Source organism: Mastigoproctus giganteus, chromosome 6, assembly GCF_048544385.1.
Source record: "Mastigoproctus giganteus isolate SK-2022 chromosome 6, ASM4854438v1, whole genome shotgun sequence".
Taxonomy (NCBI): Eukaryota; Metazoa; Arthropoda; class Arachnida; order Uropygi; family Thelyphonidae; genus Mastigoproctus; species Mastigoproctus giganteus.
The window spans coordinates 43,678,996-43,692,361 of NC_143580.1; the positions used below are offsets into that span (position 1 = coordinate 43,678,996).

The window sequence follows — 13,366 nt, forward strand, 5'->3', positions numbered from 1 at the left end:
AAACGTTGCAATGGAACATAAAATGATAGACAGTGAAGCACATGCACGAGGTTAGTGAACGTTATGGAGGCAGTTGTCAATAATTAATTGCATTTGTTGTGACATAATTGCTCGCCTTCTTCTCTAATTGGCTTGAATAAATATCACTAGGAGGAAAACTTTTTTTAATGTATAGAGAGATAATAAGAATAATAAGAAGCTAGTACAAAAATACCAGCTGATCAAAGAAAGTTTATCGTATTACAAGTACGAGCTTGAGGCCGTGCTAGAGACGACTGTATTGGAACCGTGCTATAGTAACGGACAAGACAATCCCGCACGTGACCCTCATCTACAAGAAGGAAATGGCTACATACCTGATCGACATACCTGATACCAGACCTGATCATACCTGACCGGTGCCAACACTAGCAACCTCCAGAAAACATACCAGGAAAAGATCAGAAAATACTCAGTCCTAAGACAGGAAGTCAAAGATATGTGACATATGGAACAAGTGATCGGAATGACCATCCCGATCACCGTGTCAACCACTGGCATGGTGCCAAAGAGCGTCCAAAAGAACCTAGAAGCAGTAGGCCTCCCAGAGAACACTTATTTGGAACTCCAGGAAATCGCGATTCTGAACACATGTAGGACAGTAAGAGAGTTCCTCGACCAACAGTAATAATAGTAACTGGACACAAACAACCATCCCATCCCCTTGGTACCAGTACCCATCAGGGGGTGGGAAAAAAATCCCATAAAGGAAGTTATTTTTTTATAATAATAATATAGTAATAATTGAAGTAATTAGTATTATTTAACAATATAGATAGTGCTTAGCCATGGAAAAGGATCACGTTTGTCCTGTCATTCTGTTGGCATCAGCGAACAACAACTAATCACAGATGGTTAGAAATGGGAGATAACTGAAGTAATGGAGAGAGATGGATTAATTGAGGTGGGCATCTGCGATTACAATTTCCGTGATAATGCAGTAAGTATGGGAAATGCTGTTAATAGTCTGGCTTTTCCAAGTTTCATAAATAAAACTATGAAAATCTTTTTGGATTTTATTGTTGACTTCATATTCGAATTTCAAATTTTGTACTTAAAATTTAACTCCTTGAATTTTCGTTAGTATCGTAAACTCGATAAGTAGTCTTCCTGTTAAGACTTTACAAATGATTTATCTTTGTCGATGCAAACTCAGTTGAAAAAAAATTAGGCGAATATCGTGAAGAACGGTTCTGATTATGCATAACAGATTTCTATAATACCTCAAAAGGCCTTCCTCAATATGCATGAATTAACTAGAACACCTTTCACTTATTTTAACTATAAAACAAGGATTAGTTAATATTATTAACGGTGCTTACCTATGACTTTTTGCCTTTTTGGAAACTCTTGAAGACACTAAACTCCTGAGGTCCTCTGAGATTTTTATGATACATAAGCCGAACAGGATGCTCGTATCACCAGAAAATTTGTAGTGTGTTCAGAATAATTTTATACGAATTTCAGTAACACAGATGAACAGAGATGGAGTGCTATTGGATGGTCGATAATTACTTTCGGGCACGCGCACTCGACAGCACGTAGTTTTCTACATAATTGAAAGAATGATATTGAGTCTGCGTGCAGGCATGGTGAACTTCTGCTTTTCATTTGATCTTTTCAACACTGAAATATGGACTTTGTATAAAATGATTGGAATGGTCTTCATGTTAAGAATATTTAGTAATGCAGAGATTTTCGTAATATTCCTTGCTTCTTATTGGCAAATTCATTAGACAATACAAAAATAAACAATAAATTGCTAAAATATAATTTTGTTTTTTTAATCAGCCAGCCTTTATGAACGTCCTATAAGGTACAATCGTTGCTGATTAGCATCGTTATTAGGGTGCAATATCTTGTTCTAGAAGGTGTTTGAAAAGTTTTAGGACTACATTCATGAAAATATCAAAATCTCAAGGAAAATAATACAGCCTTCGTAATCTGATACGTCTTTGCACGGTCATACTGCGTCTGGATAGCTCTGTGGAACCCTGTTTAACTCCCTCTTCATGGCTGGTTTGGATAATTAGTCGTTGACAATAATTAAGAGCTAACGATTGTAATATACAAATTATACAAAAATAATCTTAAGTGTTAAGTTATGATTATGTATATTTAACAATATACATAAAATCATTTTAGTGCGAGGGCATGGGAAAGGGTAAAGTCATTCGGCTAGCAAACAAATCAATAGATGAATAGAGATGAGGAAATAGCTGAAAAAATGGAAAGACGGATTAACTGAAGTAGTCATCTATGATTATATTATCTGTGATTGTTATAAGTGTAGGAAATACTGTCTGCTGTTTCCAAGTTTTATAGATAAAACATGAAAATGTCTTTGTATTCGACTGGTGACTTGATAGTTTGAAACTTAATAAAACTGTTTCTATTCGGATGACTTTACTGTGCTCTGTGGGCGGTTGGCTTGTTGTGTGCGGGCTGCTTGCTCGTTTGTATGTTGTGCAGCTGAAAATTAGAACTTTAAAACTCAAACTAAAGGAGTACCGTATTTTCTCGAATACCCCCCCCCCCCTGAATAAGCCATCCACCTCAATTTTTTTTAAGACACGAAAAAGAAAAAAACAAAACTTATGTGAATTTATTGAAGTCTTAAAATATACATAATAGATAAGTATACATACAAGTGATAAATAGTGTCACGTTCTCAAATCAAATAACGCTATCAATATCGAAACAAAGTATACCGGTGTAGTTACTCTTTTCCACTCTCCTAATGTGTCTCATGTGGTTGGAATCACTGTCCGTTAAGTAGTCGTCCTCGCTACCATCAAGCTTATTAGATATTTCACATTGATTAAACCTTTTTTCAACAACGTGGGCAAAATGCGTGTCCACGCATTTTTTATTCACAGCAAAACTGCTTAATTTCTGGCCCCTTCATTTTCCCCCATTGATGTGAACTTTTCTACCCGGTAGCTACCCATTAGCTTATATTGTTTTATCCGCGCAGTTTTAAATGGCCGATTTAGACAAACATCCAGCGATTTCAGCATCGTTGTTAGTCCTCCCTAGAAGGTTGATAACGATTACTGGACTGTGATTTAATATCACAGTCCAGTAATCGTTACTGGACTGTGATATCCCCGGTTCTTCGGTTCTCTTCCCTACCACTGCGGGGAAGGGGACCGAGGAGTCTGGGGGCAGGGTCCTCGAATTCGGCACCAAAGTCGGGGGGGGGGGGATACTCTTTTGCGGTATAGTACCTCTATGAATCGATATCTGTGAAGAAACAAGAGTGGGTCCGGTTTCTTTGACTACTTTATTGATTACGAGAACCTATATTCTATGTAATTTTTTTCTTTTTTCAGTTTTCCATTTAAAATTTTTTAATCATAAAATAATTAGAATTAATACCAAGAATTAATCCTAATAATTGGAACCTGTTGTCAATATCTGAAAGAATTAGAAAATACTGTATTTTTATTTATGAGTAACTCCAGCAATTAATGGTTTCTGTTTATTCTCCTGGACAGTTGTATGGCAAGAATGTTAGCATTTAATCATTACGACAGCCACATGCAGTGCTCAGGTAGCAATAAACCGTGTATTTTTGTACTGTGCAGTATGAACGTACGCGCTACAACATGTCTCAACTAGTCTCCGCAGAATGAGCTATATCTGTATCAAAATTTTATTTCAGAAATTTTGTGACGGATACTGTTAAGAATTGTATTTACACTAAACACATAACATTTACTGATTTCTGAAATACCCATTCATGTTTTCGTAACTAACAATATTATATCTCTAAATAATTTACTCTGAAAACATAATCTGCTTCCAAAGACATTTCGAAACTAGCCTGATGAATGATGTAGTGATTTTTACGTGGTATCACCGAAGAAAGTATCTGACACACCCAATTCTGTATTTTCTCTTGATAGAATTTCATGGTTCAAAATAGCCATGCGATGCTAAGCAACCTATCATTTTCTTCTGGAACCAGAAATATAATTATTGGATGGACTTGGCAAATTACAGGGGCGTTGGTTTAGGTCTATGTAAGCTCGCTTATTTATCCTCAAAGTAGCTTACTTTAGGCAATCAATCCTTTCTCTTCTCACATAATTAGCATGCACCTAACATTAAATATGATGTCCCATCTGAAATTACTATTCATTCAAACAACCATTAAGCAGTGACATCTGTATTAGAACTAAATATAATGGAATCTTAAGGTGTTTTTGAAGAGAGGAAGCATTTAAGTTTCTTAAACGAGAAAACAAGGATGGAGAGAACTAATGAACAGTGGAGCCTCCCTCCCAGGGTTAAAATCTCAATACTAAAATCCAGGGCTGTAGCCGTTTTAATTTGTTGATATTAAAGTCGCAATTAATGTTGCTGTAAAATACTAGTACCAGTGAACATTTTAAGTTTAAATTAACACGGAATACTCTCGACTATGTTGGGTTGTAAGACTTGCTAACTGCTTTTCCTAAATCTCTCTCTTTTGCTCTGAAGACAATGTACCCAAAATCACTTGATGTATGGGCAGCATCATAAGTTAGTATGTTGGCTAAGATGCAAGTTGTGAATTTTGTCCTCTCCTGTAAAATTCTATACTAGCATAACTTTTTTTAAATAAATAAGAATGGTACCATTATACACAGGGAGATGTTATTAATTTGTGTTATTAATGTTATTAGCCATCATTAAAGGCACTGTGGATTTTATATAATGGCCGAAGTAAATGCATGTCATTTATTTTGGCCATGCTTGTAATTTCACGAAATTTCAGAAATTCACACATCCACAACAATTTCTTCAGCAAGGTAATTATTTATTTTTTATGTATCTGTCCAGTTCTTCCTCTTTTTTTAAAATTTAATTTAATGTATCAGTTGCACCTAGATTCGTTAAACTGGTTGTTTAATTCATCACTGTACAAAGCCAGTTTTTTTATGGCCAACAAGATTTAATAACATAAAGGAAATGAACGAAATGAACTGTGTAAATGAATTCTGTTATGGTTATTTGACTCTGCACACAAAAATTTTGTAACAAATCACAGTTGAGAGAGAGAGAGAGAGAGAGAGAGAGAGAGAGAGAGAGAGAGAGAGAGAGAACAATAACTGATTTTCATAACGACACTGTTATACTGTGTGAGATTTAAGATGTTTTCCTCAGTGTTATCACACCTGTCTACAGTTTAGCAACGTGTTCTACGAAGAAGTCATAGAGAAAGCGAAGATGGAACTATAATTGAAAAACAGGTCCAGCACATCCTAGGAACAAGACGCTCCGGTCCAAGATGACTATGCTCTATTATAACAGTTAGTTTCTAAGCATTTGTGCTGCATAAGCTCTGATCTAATATTAAGTTCCACCATAGGTTGGTCTCTGAAGATTTACTTCCACGCGAAGATTACGTTAAACAGGATGTTAACATGGCAATTTAATCTTAACTTGATCTTTAATTTAATTCAGTCCATAGCATTACAATGTTAATAATCCACCGACATTGGTCAGGTATCGTAGGACTCAAGGTGATCTGCCCTTTCGTAGGCCTCCTTAATTAATTATTGTAAGTACCAATCACATAAACTTTTAATCTTACTTTCTCACTCAAGCTATATCTTATCTCGGGTGAGGCACCTTGCCTCTCCCCAAAAAATCTTTCCCCCTTTACTCTGGCTGCGAATACTCAAGGTTTCCCATTGGTTCAGCCTACACATCTGACCAAGTATAAAAATGGGTTGAATTCCATTCATCCTTAGTGGTCAGTTCCACTAAAGGCAGCTCATATCTGTTTCGATAAGTCTTTCTATTTTCGCCCTTAATATAAACCAGTTTTAGCCTTAAAGTATTGTGCCATCTCCTGTCTAACCCTTTTTTTAATCAGGCAAAGTCTCAAGCTTCTATGAATTTATTTCAGTACTGTATACCGAATTTTTATTGGTCTTCATTCAATAATCTTATTTATAAATTTTCACTGTTTATTTTATTACTGCCCTAGCCCTACCGCAGTGGTTATAATTTGATTCTTTTGCTGTTCCTACTCCGCTGTAGAGGCCTGAAGACGGGGGTTCAGGAAAACCTTGAAACGTAGCCAAACTATATTAAGTAGAGTGATGTGGTAACACTTCTTAAAACAAAGTCTCACGTGATGTGTCTTTAATTCATTTAATTTCTAACGTTTAGAAAATAAACATCGTTTGCCGTGTAGGCGAAACAGAGTTGTATTCTTTAAAATAATAAAAATATTAATAATTTATGTTTTCTAGAAGCAGTAAAAAACAATAAAAAATCCAAATGTTACTTTTGAAGCCGTTCGCGCGTGGAGGTCTTCCTACTTCTGTGCCACCAGATAACTGTAAAAGGTTTCATTCTTGAGGTAATAAGAAAGCCTAAATGTAAGATCCAAGTTACTTTCTATAGAGTTGCAAAGAATCAGTCCAAATTGAACAAAATTAATTCGTGACTAATATCTGATTTAAATCTATCAAAGCAATTGGAAGAACGTTTACAATCAAGTCTGTAAGAATGGAATTTACTAGCTTATGAGACAAGAATTTCTATTTATAAAGATTAAAAAAAAATTGTGGGTGTGCCGAGCACGCATAGCGGAAGTTAAGTGAAACTTCTTTAGAATCTTTTGAACCGTTTATACCACCTCCTTTGTACTCAATGGAGCTGGTCGCATTGCACGTATACGTGCTCTGTACGCCTTACAACGCTCACTATTAGTCTTCGGCATGTTGAATTAGATTTTTTTCGTCGAAAATTTTTAAGAAATGCTGTAGAGAATGGCGAAAGAAATATATATATATATTTTTTAAATTTTGAAATCGGACTGCTAGAAGCTGAGATATAGGGAGTGAAGATGTGGAGGGGGGGGTTTAGCTCAGTGGGAGAGCGTTCGCTTTGCATGTGAAAGGCCCCGGGTTCGATCCCCGGCACCTCCATCTGCCTTTTTTCCACTCAATTTTTACTCAGTGGAGTTGGTTTCGTTGGTCGCATTGCACTTATACGTGTTCTATACGCCTTACAACGCTCACTATAATTTTTACTTTTTTCGTAGAAATTTTTTAAGAAATGCTGTAGAGAATGGCGAAAGAAATACTTTTGTTTTTTAAAATTTTGAAATCGGACTGCTAAAAGTTGAGATATAGCGACTTAAGATATGGAGTGGGGGTGTAGCTCAGTGGTAGAGCGTTCGCTTTGCATGTGAAAGGCCCCGGCACCTCCATCTGCCTTTTTTCCACCCAATTTTTACTCAATGGAGGTGGTTTCGGTGGTCGCATTGCACTTATACGTGTTCTATACGCCTTACAATGCTCACTATAATTTTTATTTTTTTCGTAGAAATTTTTTTATGAAATACGCCAGAGAATGAAACGAGAAAAATATTTTGGTTTTTAAATTTTTAAAATCGGACTGCTAGAAGCTGAGATATAGCGACTTAAGATTTGGAGTGGGGGTGTAGCTCAGTGGTAGAGCGTTCGCTTTGCATGTGAAAGGCCCCAGGTTCGATCCCCGGCACCTCCATCTGCCTTTTTTCCACCCAATTTTTACTCAATGGAGGTGGTTTCGGTGGTCGCATTGCACTTATACGTGTTCTATACGCCTTACAATGCTCACTATAATTTTTATTTTTTTCGTAGAAATATTTTTATGAAATACGCCAGAGAATGAAACGAGAAAAATATTTTGGTTTTTAAATTTTTAAAATCGGACTGCTAGAAGCTGAGATATAGCGATTTAAATTGAAAACGGGACACACGTGCGAGTTACACCGTGGCAGCGCTGTAGGATAGAGGCGTAAGTAGGGTTGATGATGCCTAGGGCAAATAAAAAATGGCGCTCCTTGTAAACAGTTCTTTAAAATTCTGGCTTAATTCTTATATTGGTTCTCAAACTGGTTACTAAAACTGGTTATAAAATGTCTGCACGGTTGCACAGTGGTACGTCACCCTCCTCCCCACACCGGTGGAAAAGGCCCGGATTCGAATCCCATCGATGACGCGAGGAACTTTAATGGACATTTTTAATGGGCTGAGTTCGTCGGTCTCAGGCGTAGATAGCAAAGCCGCACCCACAGAAACTGGGACTTTTTCGTCCAGCAAAACAGGCAATTCGATCAGAGAACACACGCAATTTACAGACATAATATACTGTTTATGGATATATGTAAGAAATACGGGTGGCCCTAATATAATAGTTTGAGTTTTTACTCTTTATAATACGGGTTACAAAATAATAAAAATACGCTTTTATTGTTAAAAAAAAAAACGAAACTTATTAAACTAACGTATTTTGATAACTATAACCACGTACTTATTTCTCACTTTGTCAATGCCATTTCATTTTAGAAATTGCATAAACTACTAGTGCATATATAAAAAAAATGTTACTGGTATTTGGAAAAAATGATTTGGAACTTCACATTAAAAATGGATTTTTCTAACTTTAGCTGATGCAAACTGATCAATAATGTCATCAAAATTTATTTCAGTTTCCTCACGTTCAATGCCGATCAAGGCTAAAGTAGAAAGTCTCTCTTGTCCCACTGAAGCTCTCAAATATGATAAGATCAATTTTAACTTGCTAAAAGATTGCTCACAACTGGAAATTGAAATTGCAATAGTGAGCAACTCTTAAGTTTGGAAAAACATTTTCGTCTCCATACTGAACAATAAACTCCTCAGCTTTTGAAACCTGAACATTTGCGCGACTTTTCAGAAGCATCTTACAATCCAGGATTTCTTCATAAAGCTGAAAACTATCAATATCATTGCTATAAAACTGTCCAAGGTTACGACAACTTTTCTTCAAGATATTTAAGCCATGATTGCTGCTGCTTTCATTTGAGTTTAGCAATAATCCTTTAACATCTAAAATAAATCCAAATTTTGAATCCAAGTCCTTTGACTCCTAGACGGACAAATCTTCCTTCCATTTCATTGTGGAGGCGATCACTTGTTTTTTTTTTTTTCATTATTCTCGTCATTTCTTCTTTTGCAGCAAGCCCTATATCCTTGGCTTTTTCACCGGGCATTTGTTTCTTCTTTCTGGAGCATCTTTCTACTTGAATATCCCATTAATCACACAGTTTCAGCCATGCTTCAAGTGATTCGTTGTCCAATGATTCTCGATTTGCTCAAAAAATAGTCTTGAAGGGCAAACAGCATCATGGAAGTTCATGGTATGATCTTGCAGTCGTTTTTGAACACGATCAATCCGAACAAGAATTTTGTGCCAAAATCCAAGCAAAGCCAAAAAATCAAAAGTCCAAATTAAATTCAGCACCTGCTCTGCATCACCTCTTGTATCAGAAATCTCATTTTGATCATCATCATGCTTTGCAAGACTTTCGCTATAATATCAAAATATTCATGAACTGGCTTCACAGCCTCTGTTCTGTGTTAGACCACACTTGGAATACTGTGTTCAAGTATGGAGACCGCACCTAAAGAAAGACATTGTGCTTCTTGAAAGGGTCCAATGACGGGTAACTCGCCTGGTGAGATCTGCAAAAGGGCACCCATATGAGGAAAAACTTCAAATATGTGGGTTGCAGAGCATGGAAACTAGGCACCTTAGCGGAGACTTGATTGAAGTGTTTCTGGAACTAGGGGCCATAATTTGAAGTTACGTGGTGGGGGGGGGGGGAGATGTTTAGACTGGATTGGAGGAAGTTTTATTTTAGCCAGCGAGTTATAAATTACTGGAATCAGTTACCTACATGTGTGGTAAAGGCTGACAGTTTGGGGAAATTCAAAGATCAGCTGGATAGTTACCTACAGGAGGAGGGAAACACATAGGTTGTCTATTTCCTTTTCTCTTATTAATGATTTATTATTTTTTAAAATTTTCTTCTTATTATTATTTTATTTTTTTAATTAAATAATTTATTTATTTTATTATTATTATTATTATTATTATTATTAGTTTATTTATTTATTTATTTTTTGGCTAGTGCAGCATAAGCCATAGGCCTTCTTGCACCATGTAGCCATTGCTAAATTATTCCATCATGTTTAAAACTCAGATTTGACAAAAATAGTTAAATCTGACAACGAAAAGAATGAATAAAGTGACTCAATTGCGCCAAAAAAAGCCACCATCAGTACATCATGGGAGGCAGCATGCACTCCAGACTGAGAGAATGTTATCACAGTTCACAAAAATAGCTTTGCTATATTTTTAATACTCCTCTGTTGAACACCACTTTTATAATCAGCCATAACTTCAGTATTATCATAGCACTGAGACCGACAGTCTTCAAATGGCATTTTGTCTTTTTCCAGTTGTTCCAAAATCACTTTTACAAAGCTTTCAGCATCCTTTTGTTTTAATTGGATAAATCCAAGGAAAGACTCTTTTATATGAATTGTTTTCTTCTGAAAATCAATATCAACATAGCGAACTGTTTATGCCATTTGCCCTCGATGTACCTGATTGGAGTAGAATCAAACAAGATATTTGGCCTTATGGATTATCTGTAACAATTTCTGGCGAACAATAGAAGCATCAGCTGAATAAATTCATTCTGCACTAAAGAAGATAAATATGATGTTGTTCCAGGGCGCTTTTTTACATTACTGAGATGGTCTTTTATGTCAGGATCAAAGTTTGCCAACAACTTTAGTAACCCAAGGAAATTTCCCATACTGCTTTCCGCTTCCTGTCTAAGGGATTCCTGGTGGCCACGTAATGCAAGGTTCTGAGTTGCTATAAATTTTATGCAATGGAGAATTCTGTGGAGAACATCTTGCCATCTTCGTTTTTCTGTGCAATTTGAACGAAAGAAAGCTCTACGTCAATGATTCCTCTGTTCTCTAAAAGATTTCTTTACATTTCCTTTCATCGAGTGAAACAGTATCGATGATTTTTTGCATTTTCATGGGTGCTAAACCTTTCTGGTGCTTTCCAGTAATTGGACCCATTTTCAACTTTCTTTTAAACCATCTTTTATTCATTGATCGATTTTGTGTTGGAATAAAAGGCTCTTCACTATTTTGGAAATACTTCGAACCCAATCTGATCATTTCTGTCCTCAGTGCGTCTGATAAAATTACTTTCTTTGATGTCTTATCAAGCACCAAGAAGCCTACATCGTGATACTGAATCGCATCTGGTATTGACTGTGCTTTTTTTCCTGCTCTTCACTGCTTAAAAGTTTCAGTATCTTCTGGCCTCTTGAAAGACACTTCTGATTCTTGAAAGATATTTAATTCCTCTTCTGATATACTGGTGGGTTGGTCAACACTCATATCTGGTGCAGATAGTGGTGATGAAGCTTCTTGCTTTTCAAAAAATTACATCATAAAGCCACTTGACTTTTTAGCTTCTTGCATTTTCCTTTTCTTCCAGCCTTCTGCTCCACTTGGCTTCTTTTTTGGTAATATTTGTTTCATGGTAAGACTTTCTAGAATAGAAGAAAATATATATTGTGATAAGACCGTAACAGTAACACAACTATGAGCCACAAAATAAAGACATGCTGGAATCATAAATTAGGGAAATGCAAGAGCAAGGTAAGACGTCAATACAACAATACCACGACACACACAGAACTGGAATTTTTGCATTTTTTAACCATAAAAATGGCGCCCCCAAATTTTGCGCCCAGGGCACCCGCCCCATCTCCCTCACCCCAGTTACGCCACTGCTGTAGAGATACAGATTGCATCATGCGTCGCTGATACGTCATTTCATGTCGCATTTTCGTGGCGATTTTTGCCAATCCACGGACCCATATGAAAACTGCCTGGGGCGCGCCTGAAGTTTCATTTCAAAAAAATTGTCGACATTTAATGTTGTACCGGATTCCTTTGTGTGCGTGTATGCGCGCCTAGATATAAATGAACTAATGGAATAATTTGAATTCGAACACCAAGTTAACCAATGACTGCTATTCATTGATACCTTTTAAGTAAATTTAACGGCGGTTTTAAAATATAACAGAACCACAAAGCCTTCAATTCTTATAGCAAATTCTGTTAGAATGAAAGAAACTCATGAGAGTTTGACCCAAATATCAAATAGGTTTAAATACAGTGCAATTCAAAATTCCCGTAACACTAAATGATGAAGCTAATTCTCTCATATTGTTAACCATACTTAATTCTTACAAAACCACATCGGTATGCCGAACAGTGGTTGTTGAGTTACAGTTAAAACTCATACATCGGTTTGTTTCTGAAAAACCCATTATACCTTCCCTGCCTGAACATGATATTTTTTTTATTTATTTATGAAAACACCAAACGCGAAAAGGTACAGGTGCTTATAGTGGAACAATACAGGCAACACAGAGGCAGTCCCCTAGGTAGAATGCGCTGGTCCCACAGGAACTAGTTTTTTTTTTTTGGTAGTTGTTGGCGCATAGACTTCTGTGGCCATAATGCACCTCCCAAGGTTTTTGCAGTACTTTGATCCAAGCCCGGGGCGGGAATCGAACCCGCGACCTTTGGGTTGCCAGGCAGGCACTTTGCCTACCCGGCTAGCCCGGTCGGCAGGAACTAGTAGTTGTTGGTGACTCTATTGTCAGAGAAACGGGGAACATGCTTTGTAAAAAGGATAGGTGGAATAGGACCAGGGGCAAAGGTTGATGACGTTGTAGAGCGGATATCATCTTTTAAGGGCACAAAAGGTGATATAGTTGTACACGTTGGCACTAATGATATTAAGAGTAGGAGACCGGCGGAATTACTTAGCAAGTACAGGTCACTGTTGAAAAAAAGCCGTGAATTAGGGTTGAATTTGAAAGTGTCTGCAATTCTGCCCAGACACGATAGGAGGGAGTATATGATGAGAGCCTTGTCTATCAATTCGGCCCTGGAGGGATTGTACAAGGCTCAAGGGGTAGAATTTTTTTCAGCCTGGACTGTACTTGTTAACAGGAGAGATTGCTTCTACAGGGATGGGATACACTTAAATAGAAAGAGTGCAAGAATTTTTGCTGATGCTGTCGAGGCAATGTTAGGTGGGTCGGAAAACTGCTAGTTGGGGGGGATACAAGGACTAATAGATTAACAGTAGCCACTGGCAGAGGTGGAAGTGATTCTTGCACTGCTTCTATTGAAATGAGCAGAAGCCTGAAAAACAAGATGCAGGATATATCAGAGACTGCTGGGAGTCATTGCGGTACAAGTAAACACATGGGTTGTGTTAGGGTAGCTAAGAATAGAAACAGGTGCATGTATACCTGCGTGTACACCAATGCTAGGAGTTTGGTAAATAAATTTGATGAATTTGAGGTATTGCTCAAAACATCAAAGGCAGATATTGTTGGGATATCAGAGACGTGGTGTCACACAGATGTAAGTAATGCGGAACTGGAATTTGGGGAATA

The 13,366-nt window shown here is 37.0% G+C and overlaps 2 non-coding genes and 1 pseudogene across 2 annotated transcripts; 2 read left to right on the top strand and 1 right to left on the bottom strand.

Moving 5' to 3' along the window:
- Window positions 1–6,899: 6,899 nt before the first annotated feature.
- TRNAA-UGC (transfer RNA alanine (anticodon UGC)) lies at window positions 6,900–6,971 on the top strand. Its single transcript has one exon. It is a non-coding gene; the product is annotated as a tRNA-Ala (tRNA).
- Window positions 6,972–7,482: 511 nt separating this feature from the next.
- On the top strand, window positions 7,483–7,554 carry TRNAA-UGC (transfer RNA alanine (anticodon UGC)). The gene has a single exon. It is a non-coding gene; the product is annotated as a tRNA-Ala (tRNA).
- An 899-nt stretch (window positions 7,555–8,453) lies between these two features.
- Window positions 8,454–9,210, bottom strand: LOC150084209 (uncharacterized; annotated as a pseudogene).
- Between the last annotated feature and the right edge of the window lie 4,156 nt (window positions 9,211–13,366).